This window comes from Hemicordylus capensis, chromosome 4 (genome assembly GCF_027244095.1).
Source record: "Hemicordylus capensis ecotype Gifberg chromosome 4, rHemCap1.1.pri, whole genome shotgun sequence".
Classification (NCBI taxonomy): Eukaryota; Metazoa; Chordata; class Lepidosauria; order Squamata; family Cordylidae; genus Hemicordylus; species Hemicordylus capensis.
Window position 1 is genome coordinate 140735997 of NC_069660.1, and position 16935 is coordinate 140752931.

Here is a 16935-nt window from a genome sequence, read left to right on the forward strand (position 1 = left end):
TCTCCCTCCCCTGCCTGCTGGCCTCCTGGCCAGGAGGCCAGGCCTCTGGGAATCCCACAATTCACCACATGCTGAGGGTATTCCTCAATCCCACATTCACCGCATTGAGGGATTCCTCCATCAGACTGGCGCTCTAGGCACCCATCTTTATGTCTAACCAGGCTGCAAGCAGTCCAAGCAAACACAGGATCCTGGTACTGGGGTTAAGGCTGCACTCGTGCCCTCAAGAGAGCTGAGGCAAAAAGCAGGGTTAGGCTGGTTGGGAGTGCTGGGATCAGGGATGATCTTGGTGCTCCACATGAGCAGCCTAACCCAGATTGGGCTGCCCCAGCCTGGGTTAGGCTACTCATGAGAACAGCCTTCCAGTCTACTGAATGGAGGAGGAAAGGAGCTCTTCTTGTGGTAAAAAGGTAAAGTGTGCCATCAAGTCGATTTCGACTCCTGGTGCCCACAGAGCCCTGAGTTTTTCTGTGGTAGAATACAGGAGGGGTTTACCATTGCCTCCTCCCATGCAGTATGTAGCAAGCATGAATTGTCCCTTTGCTAAGCAGGGTCCACCCTGGTTTGCATTTGGATGGGAAACTATATGTGTGAGCACTGTACGGGGATGGGGCTGCTCTGGGAAGAGCATCTACATGCTAAATGTTCCAAATTCCCTCCCAATACAAACCTGGGTAGAACACAGTTTTCGCTTGTGTGAATATCCTCACTAACTTTTATATGTGGTTCAGAAATATGATGTCACGGAGTGGGTGGTTGCATGGTGAGGCAGGGGAGGAATCCAGAAGGCTGAGATTCACTGATACTTAGTCAGTTATTAACAAAGCAAGCAAGAACACCTCCAAACCATGGGTGTGTCAAATAACAAAGGCATTTAGTAATAAATTTTGGGAAATCCCTCATATGAAATCCATTTTGTGGTAACAGATGTAAGCTGTTAAAAAACAAATTCTTCCACAGTGAATACCTGTGGCATCTCACACCAAAACTTAATAGATTCCACCTGGAAGAACACTGTAGTAGATGTGTATAGTGTGAGCAACTGAGCATTGTTTACTTATTTCATTAATATTTCACTGCATGTCTCAATTTTTCTTTTATGCTGTGGAAGCCAGGGGTGTAGCTATAACTGAGCAGACGGATTCAAAGAACCCGGGCTACACTCCTGGTGGAAGGGAAACCCCTTTTTTCCATATCCATTTCCCTGAAGCTCCTATTATACTGTGTACATCATCTACCATGCCTTCCTTCAAAAACTAGTTGTTTTTAAATTATGCTGAATACAGAAATAGAGAAAAATAAAGATCTAAAGGAACACACCATCAAGAAGAGAACAAATCCATTATGTACCAAATGCATCACATCCCTCCTAAGCTTCCTGAACAGGAAAAGCAAAGGGGTAAGAGGCAGTGCCTTAATTCGGAAAACAAGGTTTCTTAGCATCTACAGCCGAAAGTTTCCAAGAATGGATGGACCAAATGAAAGAAAGAAAGAAAGAAAGAAAGAAAGAAAGAAAGAAAGAAAGAAAGAAAGAAAGAAAGAAAGAAAGAAAGAACAGTTACTAAGAGGTAAGAGCTCAGCAGATAAGAGTCTCTTCCATTATTTGCAATCATGACTAATAAGCATGAATAGCACAATGTTTAATTGGGTTTCTTGCAAGGGATTCAATAAACAAGCAAGAAAGGAAGCCAAATAAGAAGAACACAAAGCACAAAAACAGAAGTCCTGTAGCACTTGAAGACGAATGCATTTATTGTAGCATAAGCTTGTGTGGTCTGCAGTTCACACCATCAGATGTGCTATCCTCAGTTGGGATATTTATTTATTTATTTATTTATTTATTTAGTAAGTATTTCTAATTTTAAAAACTGAATAAATGTGTACAGGAGACCCTCATTTTACAGGGAAGTTAGGTTCCCAACTACTACTGAGAATGGCAAAACCATGTTACAAACCCCCTTGAGCCTATGGGGATAGGAAGGTTAGGTTCCTCAGAAAATTCACCCCAAATCACCCAAAGACATCCAAAAAGGGTGGAAAAGCAGAAATAAGTGAGGAATACTGTACTTTACCTTGACTCCTACAGTTCCCCAGCTCTCCAGCTACTGCACTAATGACCCCCAAACCCAACTTAGTCCTTGTTCCAGCTCTGGAAAGTATCTTCCTTGGTTTGATTTGGAGACCATTTGTGAGCACTGTAAGATATTCCCCCTAGGGGATGAGATTGCTCTGGGAAGAGTACAGTACAGTACCTGTATGCTTCTTTGCAGAAGGTTCCAATTCCCTCCCTGGCATCTCCAGCCAGGGCTGAGAGAGACTCCTGCTTGCTGCAACCTTGAAGAAGCTGCTGCCAGTCTGTGTAGACAATACTGAGCTAGATGGACCAACGGTCATACTCAATACTGTATAGTATTTGTCCAATAAAGCACACACACCAGAGGAACAATCCCAAAGATGACCTGGGTTAGGGTTGCCAACTGTCCCGCATTGAGCAGGATGTCCATACTTCCTAGGGAGAAATGCTCATCCCATTCGGACTCAATTTCTCCCGCTTTTTGCTTATCCTTACTTTATTTTTTTATTGGTGGAGCAGGGATGGCAGTCAGAGCTCTGCCCGCATCCCAAACTATGACCGGTGAGGTCGGGGTGGGTGTGCTGGCTGGAGGTGGCTCAGGCGTGCTGGAGATGGGCAGGAGATAAGGCAGAGAACTCCTCCCTTGTGTCCGCCTTCCTCCCAAATGAGGTAATGAGAGCCTCCTGTATGTTTGTATTTTGCTGAACGGCCTCAAGGTGGTGCACTATATAAAAACACAATGAGGCTATTCTCACAACCAGCAAAAAACGGGCTAGGAGATCCTGGCCCGATTTTTACTGGTCGTGTAAACCACTGGGCTCACAGACAAGCCCAGTGGTTTACAAGCAGCTAATCCACTTGCGAAGCCCTCCCCTTAGCCCAGGTTAGCAGAGCGAGCGCTCCGCTAACAAGGGTTTCTGGATCATGTGTTGCCGCAGCATGGCTCCATGCCACGGCGCCGGAAACTCACGAGGAAACCCCCGACCGGGAGGCTAAAAATCAGCCTCCCAGCTCCGGGCTCTCTCCAGCATGCTCTACACGCTTGCGCAGAACATGCTGGAATTCCCGGGGGGCATGTGGCCCCCAAACTCCCAAGCCCCCGCCAGGTCCATGACAGAGCCGGCAGTCATGTGGGCAGACAATCTGGCCACCCGGGGAGGGCTTAATGATTGTCTGCAGGGAGAATGGGCTTACCCCTCTCTTCCGGCAAACCCTCTGGAGGCGGGTCTCACTGATCATGAGACCCACCTCAATATATAATAAAATGCAACATTAAAACAATAAACAGTCCAACATCAAACCATGACAAAACATCACAGCAGAGCAGAGCTACAAAGAAAGTCATAATCAACCTTCCACCCAAAGGCCTGTCTAATTTTGGCCCCACAGTTTACATCTCTTTCTTATTTATACATGGGAGAGATAAATTTATACAGTGAAGCCAAAGAGCCATGAAACACAAGCAGTATATGACTCTGTTCAGGAACTTTCATACTGTGGACATTCTTCCTAGCTTAAGCATCCACAGAAGCATGTTTCTAAACTCTGTCTTCAGGAACATAGGAAGCTAACATATACTGAGTCAGACCATAGGTCCATCTAGCTGAGTATTGTCTACCCAGTCTGGCAGCAGCTTCTCCAAGGTTGCAGACAGGAATCTCTCTCAGCCCTATCTTATAGATTTCAGGGAGGGAACTTGGAACCTAGATGCTCTTCCCAGAGCAGCTCCATCCCCTGAGGGGAATATCTTACAGTGCACACACATCAAGTCTCCCATTCATATGCAACCAGGATGGATCCTGCTTAGCTAAGTTATGTTGGCTACCACAAGACCAGCTCTCCTCTCAGACTAGCTCTCCTCTTTGAGCTGACACACCCTGAAACCCACCCACCCCCACTGATTGCCACGGGGACAGTGTGTAGATCCCTTGAGTGGTTCAGTGCACAAGACAGTCGGATCAGTGATTTTATTCTTCCCCAGCTCTGTGTTTCTAAAGGAATTATTTCACACATGGACCATTCTTAGCACTTCAGTGGCCCTAGAAGTTCAGTGCCCCTTCTGTGGCCTTAGTATGGGAGAGGATCTCTGAGAGCAGGCAGGTTTTTTCACCTTTTGGCCCTGTCTCTCCTTTCCCCATTGTTGTCCCTGGCATTTGTTATACCTCAATAAGCTTCTCCATCATTGGTGCCACTCACTTTCCATGTCCTCCCCTGCCTTATTACTAGCCTCTTTAAATATGTTCTGGCACTCAGTACTGGTCTTGTGAGGGGTCCCTGTCTCTCAGAAGACCAACCAATGCCAGGTGTTCTGTGCTCTTTCCGTAAGTCCTGGGATGACTTTCCCCAGGCAAATCCAACGGTGTTAACTGAAGGCTCACCCAATAGCATCCCAACCATATTTCTTGGAGAATACTTGACTGAATAGATTACTATATTCAGGGAAAGATTCTCTCTGGAATTCTGAATGCTGGAAAGCAAGATTCTCAAGAGGAGAATCTCTCCCTTAGTACAGCATTAGTCTCTTCATCAGAACACTGTACATGTGGTGAGAAGGGGGCTCTTTCAGAACACATCAGTGCAAGGGCAGGACTTTCCTACAAAGTGCTCTTCTGTCGATGGTGTATGTGAATACAGTGTCTACAGTAAGTGAATGTCTGAACAGGGCTATAGCGCCTAACAATTCTTTGGGAATCTTAAATGTTTATAATATAAGCACAGTGGCAATTCACAGCTGTAGTTGGTGATAATAAAACCCTCTTAACTTTGCTAAGTTAAGCAACTCTGTAATGTGACAGGAAACTCTTGCCTCAATTCAAGCCTGAATGAATAGACCGAAGCCTCTTGATAAATCCTTATCTAGGAGCTTCACATTGGAGTCTCCCTTTGAAATTCCTTTGTTGAAGAATGGTAACTTTTCAGGTCAATGTTGTGGGAGTTTGAAATGTTCTCTGTCGCTTCTGAATGTTGCCATTATTCTACAGTAAATTTGTTAGCTTTGGGGTTGCTTTTGACAGAGATGATTGCATTTCTGGAAATTGTTAGGAAATAAGTAGAGCACGCCAACCTGGCTCTGGTCTTAATTTGATAAGCAGCACCAGAGGAGGTAAGGAAGGCAAGTTTCCAACAGACAAGTAGCTCCTCCCTTCCACCCTATCATTGCTGGACCTCAGTGGTAAGCTGTGGATGGTACACTTAACTATACCTTTCTTGGCTTGTGCCACATAATTTTGAAAGACCAAAAATGTCTTATGGATCATATGTTCCAGGAAATAAATAATAGCTTATGGCTAAAGCATATTGGTTCCCAAGTTTATTCTCTGCACCCTCTCGGGTAGGTATATGCCCATACATATGGATACACATACACTTAAACCAGTTTGAGTATGTAATTTATCAGTCATTCCTTCTTCCCTGGAAGCTCGGAGAATTGTGTTCGGGGAAGTGGCTCTTTGGGATCTAACGGACAATTTTCAGCACCTCACTAAACTACAGTTTCCAGTATTGGGGAGTGGGGGAACCATGGCAGTCATTGATGTAAAACTGCTATAAATTTGTAATGTAGAAAACAAATTAAAAGATCTCACGTAGCAAGACTGCTCAAGACTCATGAAGTGCCTTTAACAGACAGTACTGGAACAATTGTCTGACTCAATTAAAAATGCTGCTTCTTATAATTTATTATTTTAATTATTTATATTCTGCTTTTAGTTTAAAAACACTTTTGATGCATCCCCCTTTTAATCATATGGGCTAGAAAAGAATCATCCAAACTGGCCCACAATAAGTTAACTCCCAGCAGACTTTTGATGTCTAAAATTTTTATCAGTAAAAAAGATAACTGATAGATAACTGATACCACTTTATGATCAGACGTGGGATTTTTTCCTTAAAATCAACCTAGGCAAGGGTCTTCCATCACCTAACATTTCATGGCTACTTATTTTGAATTACTGGTAATGAGGACTCAGTCTGGAATTTGCCACTGAGATCAAGAAAGTAAGATAATACGAAGGTTCAATAATAATAGGGAGCTTCTTCAACAACCCCCCATTTTGGGCATAGTTGCTTGTAAAAGGGTTCTCTCCTTCCATTAAGGATCTCCATTGGAGTTTGAAAATGAGATTGCTAAATTCAGCTCACTGCAATCTCCACTCAATATCTGAAGACAGCACGCTCTGAATAATAAAGTACATTCTTTAACTGGCTGACATCTTCAACTTCCTTTTGTGAAGTGACAAAGCTTGATGGAAGATTCATGGTAAATAAAATCAAGACATTAGTAAAAAGGTTGAAACCTTTTTCAAACCATAAACTGCTTTATGATTTATAGCATAAATTTGGACTTCTTTAATTTTGCAATGAGATTGCCATCTCTCTTTTCTATGAACATCCTTTATGCATCATTTGAAAAAGGCAGGCTGAGATATCATTCTACTGGGTGCTTTCCACATTACATGCTGCAATGGGGTAAAATGCTTTGACTTGAAAGGATCGTTTCGAAAACGGTCCCCACAATCTCAAACTCCTACAATGGGAAAATACAGCTAATTTTCTACAGCGGACTTACAATGTTGTATCACTATATTGCAAAGATAAAACCTGAAAGAAGGCATTGGAAATGTGAACGGCACCTTGCTGTCAGAACAGGGATGGCGGTGTCACTACATAGGCATTACGGAAGCACACTTTGCTGATCTGTAGTGACCCTGTTGTAGGGTTTAATCTGGAAAGCAACCCGGAGAGCAAAATTTATGACAAATCACCACTTTGGGAGAAATTGTCACTTGAGGGAGTGATTTTCAGGGCAAAAATGGCATAGGGGTAAAGTATTAACCCCCTTTACCACACATTACATTCCTGGTCTGAATTGAGACCCATTGTATTTGATTTTTAAAGATAATGGGGCTGCTTCCAGTTTAAGTGCATCCTCTAAAGATGTGTTTGTGTAGTGTGACTCTAAATACAAAGGTCAAACCAGTAAGCATTCCAGATGTGAAAACCTTTTTAGCTCTGGCCCGTTGATGTAAGAAGATTCCCTTGGCTTATGATGCAGGTCTCCCTGCAGTTCTCTCACTTTTGGCAAACTGTACCTGTATATAGATCTGTGCATGTGTGCACTGTACACTCTTTGTACAAGTATTGAATAGAAAGTATGAATGGGCCTATGATAGTGGTAAACAGAATGTATTTCTTTCTGACATCCCTCAAATCACCAGTTCAAGACCAGTTGCAGGCTCAAGTTCTGACATCAGTACCATCTTGTTTCTTAGAGCAAACTACATGCATGTTACACTACATGTTAACTACACTGCATGTTAACATTACACTGCACGTTACACAGGCATGTTAAACTACATGCCTGTCATGAGAACTGATGGCCTTCACCATTCTTTCAAAAATAGCTGTCAGATCACCCTCCCCTGTGGAATGGGACCATGGAAGGGGGGTATCATAATCTTTGCTCCCACCATGCTCTTTATCTGGATTGTGCCACCCTATGGCTGACAAGTGGCTCAGTAGGGAGCTCCCATTCTTGTCAGTGAGGGTTTTTCCCCTGGAGAAAACCACAACCATGGGGAGACTGAGGCCTGACTGGGACTGTGATAGCAGGGGGTAGAGTTAAAGCCCTTCTGCCAATACTGTGATCCTGATCCATGGGGCTCCCCAACCCAGCTGCCATGTTAAAAAGAACAATTGTGTCCATTAGAGCTAATGACCAGCTTAAAGTTATGTAACATTTGACCCTAAGGTTCTTGATTTTGTTTTTAATTTAACCAATTGCAATCTTTTTAGAAGAAACTGTTTATGTCCCACAAGGCAAAGAAATGGAATCTGGGCACGAAGTGCATCTAAGATTATTTTTAAAGACTTAAGACAGCATGATTTCATGACGTTATTGATGTTTTCTTTAACTGGGTTTGTTATCGCTGGCACTTGTGAGCTCTTTTGCTTATTGTTAGGGCACTGGGCCAGCAGCCTTATTACCTTTCACCATAATAAGCTTAGTTTTAAAAGGCCAAGGTTTTCTCAGCCTTAGGAGTTGTGCAATGCAATCCTATGCATGTTTACTCAGAAGTTAGTCCCACCTTGTAGAATGCAGGGGATTTACTCCCATGTAAGTGTGCATAGGACTGCAGGCTTAAAAAGCTGCATTTCTCCCTAGCTGCTAAGAATGTATCAAGAAACCAAGGACCAGTATGCTTGTCTCATTGCTGCCTGAAGAAGAAGTCATTACTACACCCATCCCTAGTGATGTAATCTTTGGATGCCCAGATGCTCACTTTGCCCACAAACAGCTCGATATTGAATCATGCTTGTTGTCAGCCGAGGCTCCTCCAGAACAGTTAAATCAGCAGGCCAGGATGTCAGCAATTTGGGTTCTGGGTCTGGCAAATTCATTAGTTACCTCATGTCAGACACTGAATGCATTTGTCTTAGTTGTAAAAATACCAAAAGAACAAATGAGGCAATCTGATTTGTGGACAGCATGTTTCTAGATTGCCCAGCATTGCCTGTCCTTATATAACCATTGCAACAAACAATATATAACCCCACTGCCCGTTGAGATAATCAGGAGAGGTCCGTCTGCAGTTGCCACCGGCTCGTTTGGTGGCTACTCGGGGATGGGCCTTCTCCGCTGCTGCCCCAAAGCTTTGGAACACGCTCCCTGCTGAAATAAGAGCCTCCCCATCTCTGACAACTTTTAAAAAATCTTTAAGGACCTATCTATTTACCCAGGCTTTAAACTAAATATTGTTTTAATAGTTTTAATATTGAATTGTTGTTGTGTTTTAACTTTTGCTGTATCATTTATTTTGTTTTAACTGGTGTTTTAATATTTGCTGTCATTTATTTTAACTTGTGCTTTAATATTTTTCTGTTTTGTTTGTGGTGTTGTGAACTGCCCAGAGCCATGAGTTTTGTTACATAAACAAATAAACAAACAGATAAATAAATAAATAAATAAATAAATAAATAAATAACTCAGGACAATGATCACATCTTCTGTTATTTCCTGGAACTTAGACAATCCTTATAATTTCTTCATTTGCAAAACCAATTAGTTGAATTATCTATGTTATCAGAGTAACTCCAACCAAAGCACCATCATAGTTATGGGGTATAAGCCACAGAGCAAACTGGGAGGAGGAGGTCATACATAACATTTTCTGTGAATGGCTTCCATAATTTGTAATGGTTTAAGATAAGGTAAAGTGTGCCATCAAGTTGGTGTCAACTCCTGGCGCCTACAGAGCTCTGTGGTTTTCTTTGGTAGAATACAGGAGGGGTTTACCATTGCCTCCTCCCACGCAGTATGAGATGATGCCGTTCAGCATCTTCAAATATCGCTGCTGCCCAATATAGTACTAGTGGGGATTCTAACCGGCAACCTTCTGCTCGTTAGTCAAACATTTCCCCGCTGAGCAACTTAAGGTGACTTAGTGACCCCTTAACTTAAGAATGAGAGTTCAATGCCAGGAAGACAAAGCAATATGAAGCCTAGCTGGTGGCATAACCTTGTGATGAGTATAATCTCATATGATGTAGATGAGTCAATGTACGGTGGGTTTAGATCCCACCTACCCACTCATCTCCTTTATTCCAGCTCAAGATGGCGTCCATTTTCTGACAGCCTTCTGCTTGGAGGGTGGAGCAGTTAAACCCTATTCAGACATCATGCTGTATGCTGCATAGATATCTGTACACATGTACATGTTTGGGGTGAATAATTGTACATGCATTCATTTTTTAAAAAAAGTATTTTAATTGGTTTTAAATGGTTTTAATTGTTTTTGAATTGTTTTTATATTGTTTTTAGCATTGTGTTTTGAATTGTGTGTTTTTATGTCTTTTTAAAGTTGTTGTACACCACCCAGAGCCTCTGGATGGGGCAGTTTATAAATGTAATAAATAATAATAATAATAATAATAATAATAATAATAATTTAAAAAGTGGATCTGGGTGCAGACTCCTCAAATGCAGGAAATGCACTACTGTACATGTGCTGTAAGTGTAAAGTAATGCACATTGGGGCACTCACCCACACACACACACACATAAACCTTTGGAGTCTGAGCTGACTTGGGCACGATCCAGCAGGGCAATTCTTATGGAGGGTCAGCCCGCCTGCTAGGTGAACTAGGCCCAGTCTCAACCATCCCCGTGATCTTAAGTTTCACCACTGCCACCAAGTAGACTTTTGTATATTTTCTGGCCGTGTCTACCAAAACAGTCTTCCAAACCTGTTTCCTTCAAAATTAGGTAGGGTGGAAAGGCTTATAAGCACTGGGTGGGAAAACAGACAGAGGCTACAATTTGTTAAATTTTTAAAAGAGAGAAGAGTTTAAAAGAGTTCATTTCTAAATAGTTTCTTTTGGAAATTTTAGTACAAAGAAACAGCAACCGAATAAGCATAAGGAACAAATGAAATACGAGAAAGACACATCCAAACTAACCTGCACCTAGTACTGTACCCTAACTTAACTGGGAGTCTTCTTATAATCACCTCTAGTCAGCTTCTGCAGCAAGCCTGGCTTTCTCAGCCTCAAGTCTTGCTCTTTCTCTCCAGTTCTGGTGGCTCAGTTCCAGACTGATCCTTCAGCTGCTTTGAGAGTGATTCAATTCTCCAGAGAGTTTCAGCTCAACTCTCCCAGTGATTCATCAGCTCTAATTTCAGCAGCTCTTCTCAACTCTTCTCTCCTGGCTCTCCAAGACTCCAGCTTCCACTCCAACTGGAACTTGAACTCCTTTAACTCTTTCACTTGAATGAAATTTCTGCTGCAAGCAAGCCTCCTTTTATTCTCCCCCCTCCAAATTTTCTAAACAAACCAATTAAAATAACTCAAGTACCCTATATTATTTTAAAACATATCCAATCCAATCATACCCTCTCTTCCCTCCAAAATTAAACCAGTGCAACTCTTCTCCCTCCCAAACCAAACTGTAGAAGAGGAACTGTGAACTTTTGAACCCTGCATAGCCTTTAAAAAAAAATAGAACACAGGAGGCAAGCAAATACATATGCAATACAAAAATCTGTAAAACAAAAAAGGCCTCATTCCTCCACAGGCACCAAGCGGGGAGGGGTGGCAATGGCCTGGGTCATGTGTTGTGCCCATGGCCAGAGGGGGTAAGCAAGCAGGTGGGTAGGCAAGCAGGCAACGGACCAAGCAGGTGGTCCCCATCCTTGATTTATGCCCCTTGATCTCCTCCCCTCCTGCTGCAGGCCTGCCATGGCATGTTATAATGACATTGCCGTGCATGATGACATCATAACACACTGTGACAGGAGTGAGTGGCCTACCACAGTGAAGAGAGCAAGAGGCAGACAACAGGGATGGGGGAGTGCTCACCTGCTTTCCTCACTGCCACAGGCTTGCTGGTCCATCATGGTGCATTATAATAGCATTGCAGTACACAGTGACATCATTATAATGCTCCATGGCAAGCTGCTGGTGGCAGAATTGGGCTGCCCACCACAGTGAGGAGAGTGAGTGGCAAGGACAGCGAGCAGATACTCCCCATCCCCATCACTCGCCTCTTGCTCTTCTCACTGCGGCAGGTCGCCCCTTCTTCTTGCTGTGGTGAGTGAGGACAGAGGATGCTGCCCCTTCTTGTCACCACAGTGGGTGAGGATGACGAAGAGCCAGCAGCTGAGTGATGGGGGTGGCGAGTGCCCGCTTGGTCCATCTTGCTCCTGCCTCCTCACACCTGCCTGACAGGAGGTGCCTGACCATGAGGAAAAAGGGGTGGGATGCCCGCTTTGCTTGGGGTACCCCCAACTCTTGGGCAGGCTCTGGATATTTATGTCCTTATGTGTTCATAATTTACGTTCATAATGTGTAAATAACTGAACATACAGATCTGTAAATGCATATATTGTAAACAGATTGTACATGTGAATTGGGCTTTAGAAATCTCTGCAAGTAGAGATCCCCCTGTACACAGGGCTGATGTCAGGAGCAGGCATTGTCAGGCATGAGGCACCCCTCAGCAAGAGGCCCCCTACTAATGCAGAGCCCTCTGGCTTTCTTGCTTTTTCTCCTTGCTATCACTGCTGCTTTTTTCTCATTGTGGTCCGAGTGGATAGCTGTTCTCATGCCCGATATAAGCAAATGAGCAGTAACTGGAAGAGAGAAAGAGCAGCAGACTCTGCTTGTCTTATCCTCTCCATTTGGGTAGTAGTGAGTATTGGAAGAGGAAGAAAAAGCAAGTGAATGATCGGGCATCTTTGTTTTGTTTGAAGGGGAAGGTTTAGCTTAAAGTGGAAGACAGTAGCATAGTTAGGTGGGGCCCTGGGGCCACAGGCCTCCAATGTTTTGGAGGGTGCTCTGGATCTACCCTGCCTCACCTCTTCCCTCTCCTCCTCTGCCAGCACAAGAAACATATGGAAGCAGAGAAGCTAAACAGTGCGCCAGGGAAGTGGCAGTCGGTGTGCACACACCACTTCCTGGAGCTTTCCCACACATAACTTCCAGCTCTCGGGGTAAATGTTGAGCAAAGCCATTTGGAATTACACTCGCAGCATGAGGGAAGCAGCCCCTCCTCTCTGTTCTCAGGTTTTCTTTTTGGGCAGGTTCACATTGCATGTCTCCATGTTTTCCTTGTAGCCAGTGGGGTGCGGGGGAGTGTTTGGGAGCTCCATGAGGAGGAACACAATGTTGCCTTCCAAATCTTGTGTCCCGGACTGGGAGCATTTGTATACACTAACAGATTTCTTCCCTTTTTTCCAACACATGTGTGGTGTCCTTTACATCAGTTTTAAAACCTCTTTTTTAACCAGCAAAAAACTTAAGCAAACAGACAAATATTGTTCAAAAAAGTCAACTTGAGCATACACAGAGGTTTTGTAACTATTGATTTCAAAGAGTTTGCTTCCTGAAAACTGTTTTTTTCCACGCTTTGCATCTAAGCAAGGCAGTTTTATTTGCATTCCTAAAGAGCACTTTCCTCTTGTCATGTTAATAATTATGTAAATACTCTGGTCAGTACCTCTCCCTCCTGGCATTTGCTGCGGTTTCTTAGGAAAACTCGCTTAAAACCAGGATTTTAAAAACCCATAAATACATTGAGACAAGCTAGAATTTGGAAGATAAAGCCTGATTTGTGTGTAGGGTGTTACCAAAGATCTTGAATGGACTTCAGGGTAAGTCTGGCCGGTGCGTGAACACACACACTCTCTTCCATAGGAGATTTGCAGTAACAGCCCTGTGGGAAAACACCCCTGGCTGACATTTCACACACTGGGGCAGCAGTGCTCCGTTTAATTTTGCTGCCAGAAGCAGCAGCAGCAGCAGCAGCAGCAGCAACAATGAAGGCCACTCCTTTAAAATAAGGTTTTTAAAATGTCACAGTGCCATAGTTTTGGGCCAGGGTCTGGGCCCTGCCCCCAGTTATTTTGGGGGAATAGCATCGCCCCAGTGGAAGGTGAAACTATAAAAATTTGAATTGCGAGCATTGAACGTCTTTGATTTCCCTACCACTGAGGCACTGGTTCAAACTTATTTAGAAATTAATGTGGCATTCTTAACGAAATTGAAATATTATAAGAAATTAAGTGAAGAGCTGTACCCAGATAGATTTACTGAAGCATTTGTTTGATATATAAGACACTGGATTGATAAATGTATAACTTGACATAATATTCTTTTTTTGTAAACAGTAAGTATGATTGTATTGTTTGGATTTGCTTTCTCTTTTATGGCCATAATAAAAACCCAATTAAAAAGAGACAGTTAATTGCCAGCACAGTTTCCATTTGCCTGAAGAAATCCTGTTTGTTGATCAAAGGGCTGAGCTCTAAATGTCTTTCTTTCTGGCACTAACAGCCTATGAATGGGTAATCAATGGCTTACTGTTTAGGAGGGCCTTGAAGGCGTCAGGCGGCATCTGAAAGGGATGGGTATTGAACATCACATGTTCATCACTTAGGCACTGTTTACTTAAGTCTTTGGTATAAACAGAAACAGCTATTCTCCTACTACCCTACCCTACCTACAGGGTTAGAGGTGGCAGTGAATCTTGGTGGAATATCATGGAAGTGTGTCTCTGAATACCTTGCGATAATAGTCCTGACTCAGAAGCATTGACAAACATTTTCCTAAGCGTGATTGCATCGATCATGTGAAATAGGATGCAATGTATGACATGGAGATCTGGCATACAGTTCCCATCTGATCATGGCTATCTAGGGCTGCCCTGTAATTGCTATGTTCTCTTCCACCATTCCCCTATGTAAAATGAAAATAATACAAAAATCTGAAGACATACATGTTTAATCAGACTTTTAATTTGTAGTTTTAAAGCTTATGTTTTAGAGGTTTTTGTCTTTGTTTTTAAATTGGTTTAATTGTGTTAATGTTTTCATTATAGTTGGGTTTTAAAGTGTAAACTGCCCAGAGACTTTTATATGAAGAGGTATAGAAAGAGGAATAGAAATGTGCTAAATGAAAAAGTAGATAATTACTTTCCTTACAGGGTTTGTCACAGATTGCCTCTGTCAGATGACCTTTTACACCTCAGTAGTTAGATTAGCTTTAAGCTAGATCAAGAAACTACGAGGCTCCAAACCATCAGTTACACCACATCATGGGTTCATGCTCATGAGAGTATTGTAATTGTTATGGCAATAATTAATATGTGAAAATAAAAAGCTGCTGTAAAAGTACTAGTTTACTTATATAGCTTTTAGTACAGCATATATAGGCCTTAGTTATAACATAGACATAACATAACCTTGTCAACCATTCCATCTTAATTCTTATAAATGGCAGACATAACATGGAACAAGGACCCACAGTTCCGCTTCCGTTCCCCCCACCCCCACCCCCACACAAACACACTTACCTGTACGAATTCAGACATAAGTACTAGCCTCCTCTGCAGTCTGTGACACTGCAAAGAAGAGAGGGACCTGGCTGCTTCCTGCTGGGAGCTGGAAGTCCAATGAAAGGCTTCCTCCTTTGATTGGACAGATGCTGCAGCCAATCAGAACGGAGAAAGGGGGTGCTTCCTTCCCTCAACTCCAGTTCCAGGGAAGGCTGCCTCTGGTTCTGCATTCAGACATAATGGAGGCAGCCACAAACTAGAGGCCCAAGCAGTGTACCAACTTCAAACTGAGGGCTCAAATTGGTTCAAAACTTCAGAGTTCAAAACCTCAGTTTGAGTTAGGGTCCAAACTGCAGTTTCACGCATTCAGACACGCAGTTACACAAACCCCAGCCACCCATAACTCTGGTTTTGTGCAGTGTCTGAATGCGGCCTGAAGCTCTGCTGCCATGCCTGCCTCCACCACACCACACCACACCACCCCCACTTTGGCTTTACCATCCATACTCAGAAGCTTGTTACTCACAACTGTTTTGTCATTTTGGTTGGTCCTAGTAAAGGTATTACCAGACTGTGGCTTTTAAGAAGTGATATATATATGAAAAGTATTTTTATTCCTTGCTGAGATCGCAAAACTAGGAAGAAAGAACATAAGGAGCAAGTCAGGCTGTAGACATTTAGGGGGAAATAAATATCGGGAACAAGTTAGTCTGCAGGGATATGGAGCTCAAGGTAGTGGAGGAATTGGGGAATGGAAGTAGGTTTGCCAGTTCTGACTGAAGCTATTCCTGGAGATTCTCTCAACACACACACACACACACACTTTTCACAATGTCAAACCATTTCAATCTCCCAAGATAGCTTTCAATAGTGTCCTGGAGATTGAAACTGATTCCTCAAGGATTGGCAAACCTATTTGGAAGGGATCTGGTCTGGGAGACGAGGGTTGGTCCATCATGTATTCAGAGTAGACTAATTGCAAAGTGTCAAGATAGTATCTGTATGGGAAAGTCCAGAGACTGCCCATAATATAATATAGACGGTTCACCCAGCATCAAACAGGTGAAGTAAAATATGAGGACACATAACTTAGGGCAAGTAGGAATTTCTCAGAATGAAGAACAATGTTTCAATAAATCACACATTTCTTTTTAGTCTTTCATTACAAACTTCCAGTATGTCCAAACCTCTTTCTAAAGGAATCAGTAGCAATGCACACTTTTAAAAGACTGTAGATAACAATACAGTCTTCATTAAAGGTTTTCCACAGGTGCTTCAAAAGCCCCTTCTACATTTAGGACAGAAGTACATGTTGTATACAAAGGAGTGTCACAAAAACCCAATAGCTAAGAAAGGCAATTTTGAGTGATGTGGCAAGGGTGGTGCTGAATCATTTCCCCCAGCAACCATTGCTCTTCTACAAATTGGCTCCCCAAGCTGCTTCCCTCCAGGTGCACCATTGCAGCTCAACAATCTTGTGTGCAGAGCAGACATGCAAATAGAAAATGGGTACATCTAAATATCCTCCCACATGCTCTTCTGTCAAAGCAGTAGAGCACCACTTGTAATGTTCATCGTGCCAAAGCCCTTTGAAATAAGGCAGGTTGAAGACTCTTGTACAGCCTAGTGAAGAAGAGAGGGAACTATCCTGAGGTTCACCTGGGTGGACTCCAGGAATTTCTTCTCATATGAGCTGGAGATTCACCCTGTGCTGCTATATGGAGTGCTGTTTCATGAGAGAACATAGCTCCCAATCTACTTACCTGTATCCCTTTGTGCTTTCTTGGGACTGATAGAGGTTGTCCTGCCATGCAGGAACACAACTCAATACAAGTTGTTCTAGTAAGAACGAACCTGCTTACTTTACTTTCACTATCCCTACAGCTGGACTAAATTTGGTTCAAATGAGTTAGACAGTCCACAAATTAGCCCACTTGCACCTCAAACATTCACATGTCCCCATTTTGGATTGGGGTGGATGTCATCATCACAAACTATGCCATTGGAGCATCCTTATGTGTCCCTACAGCTG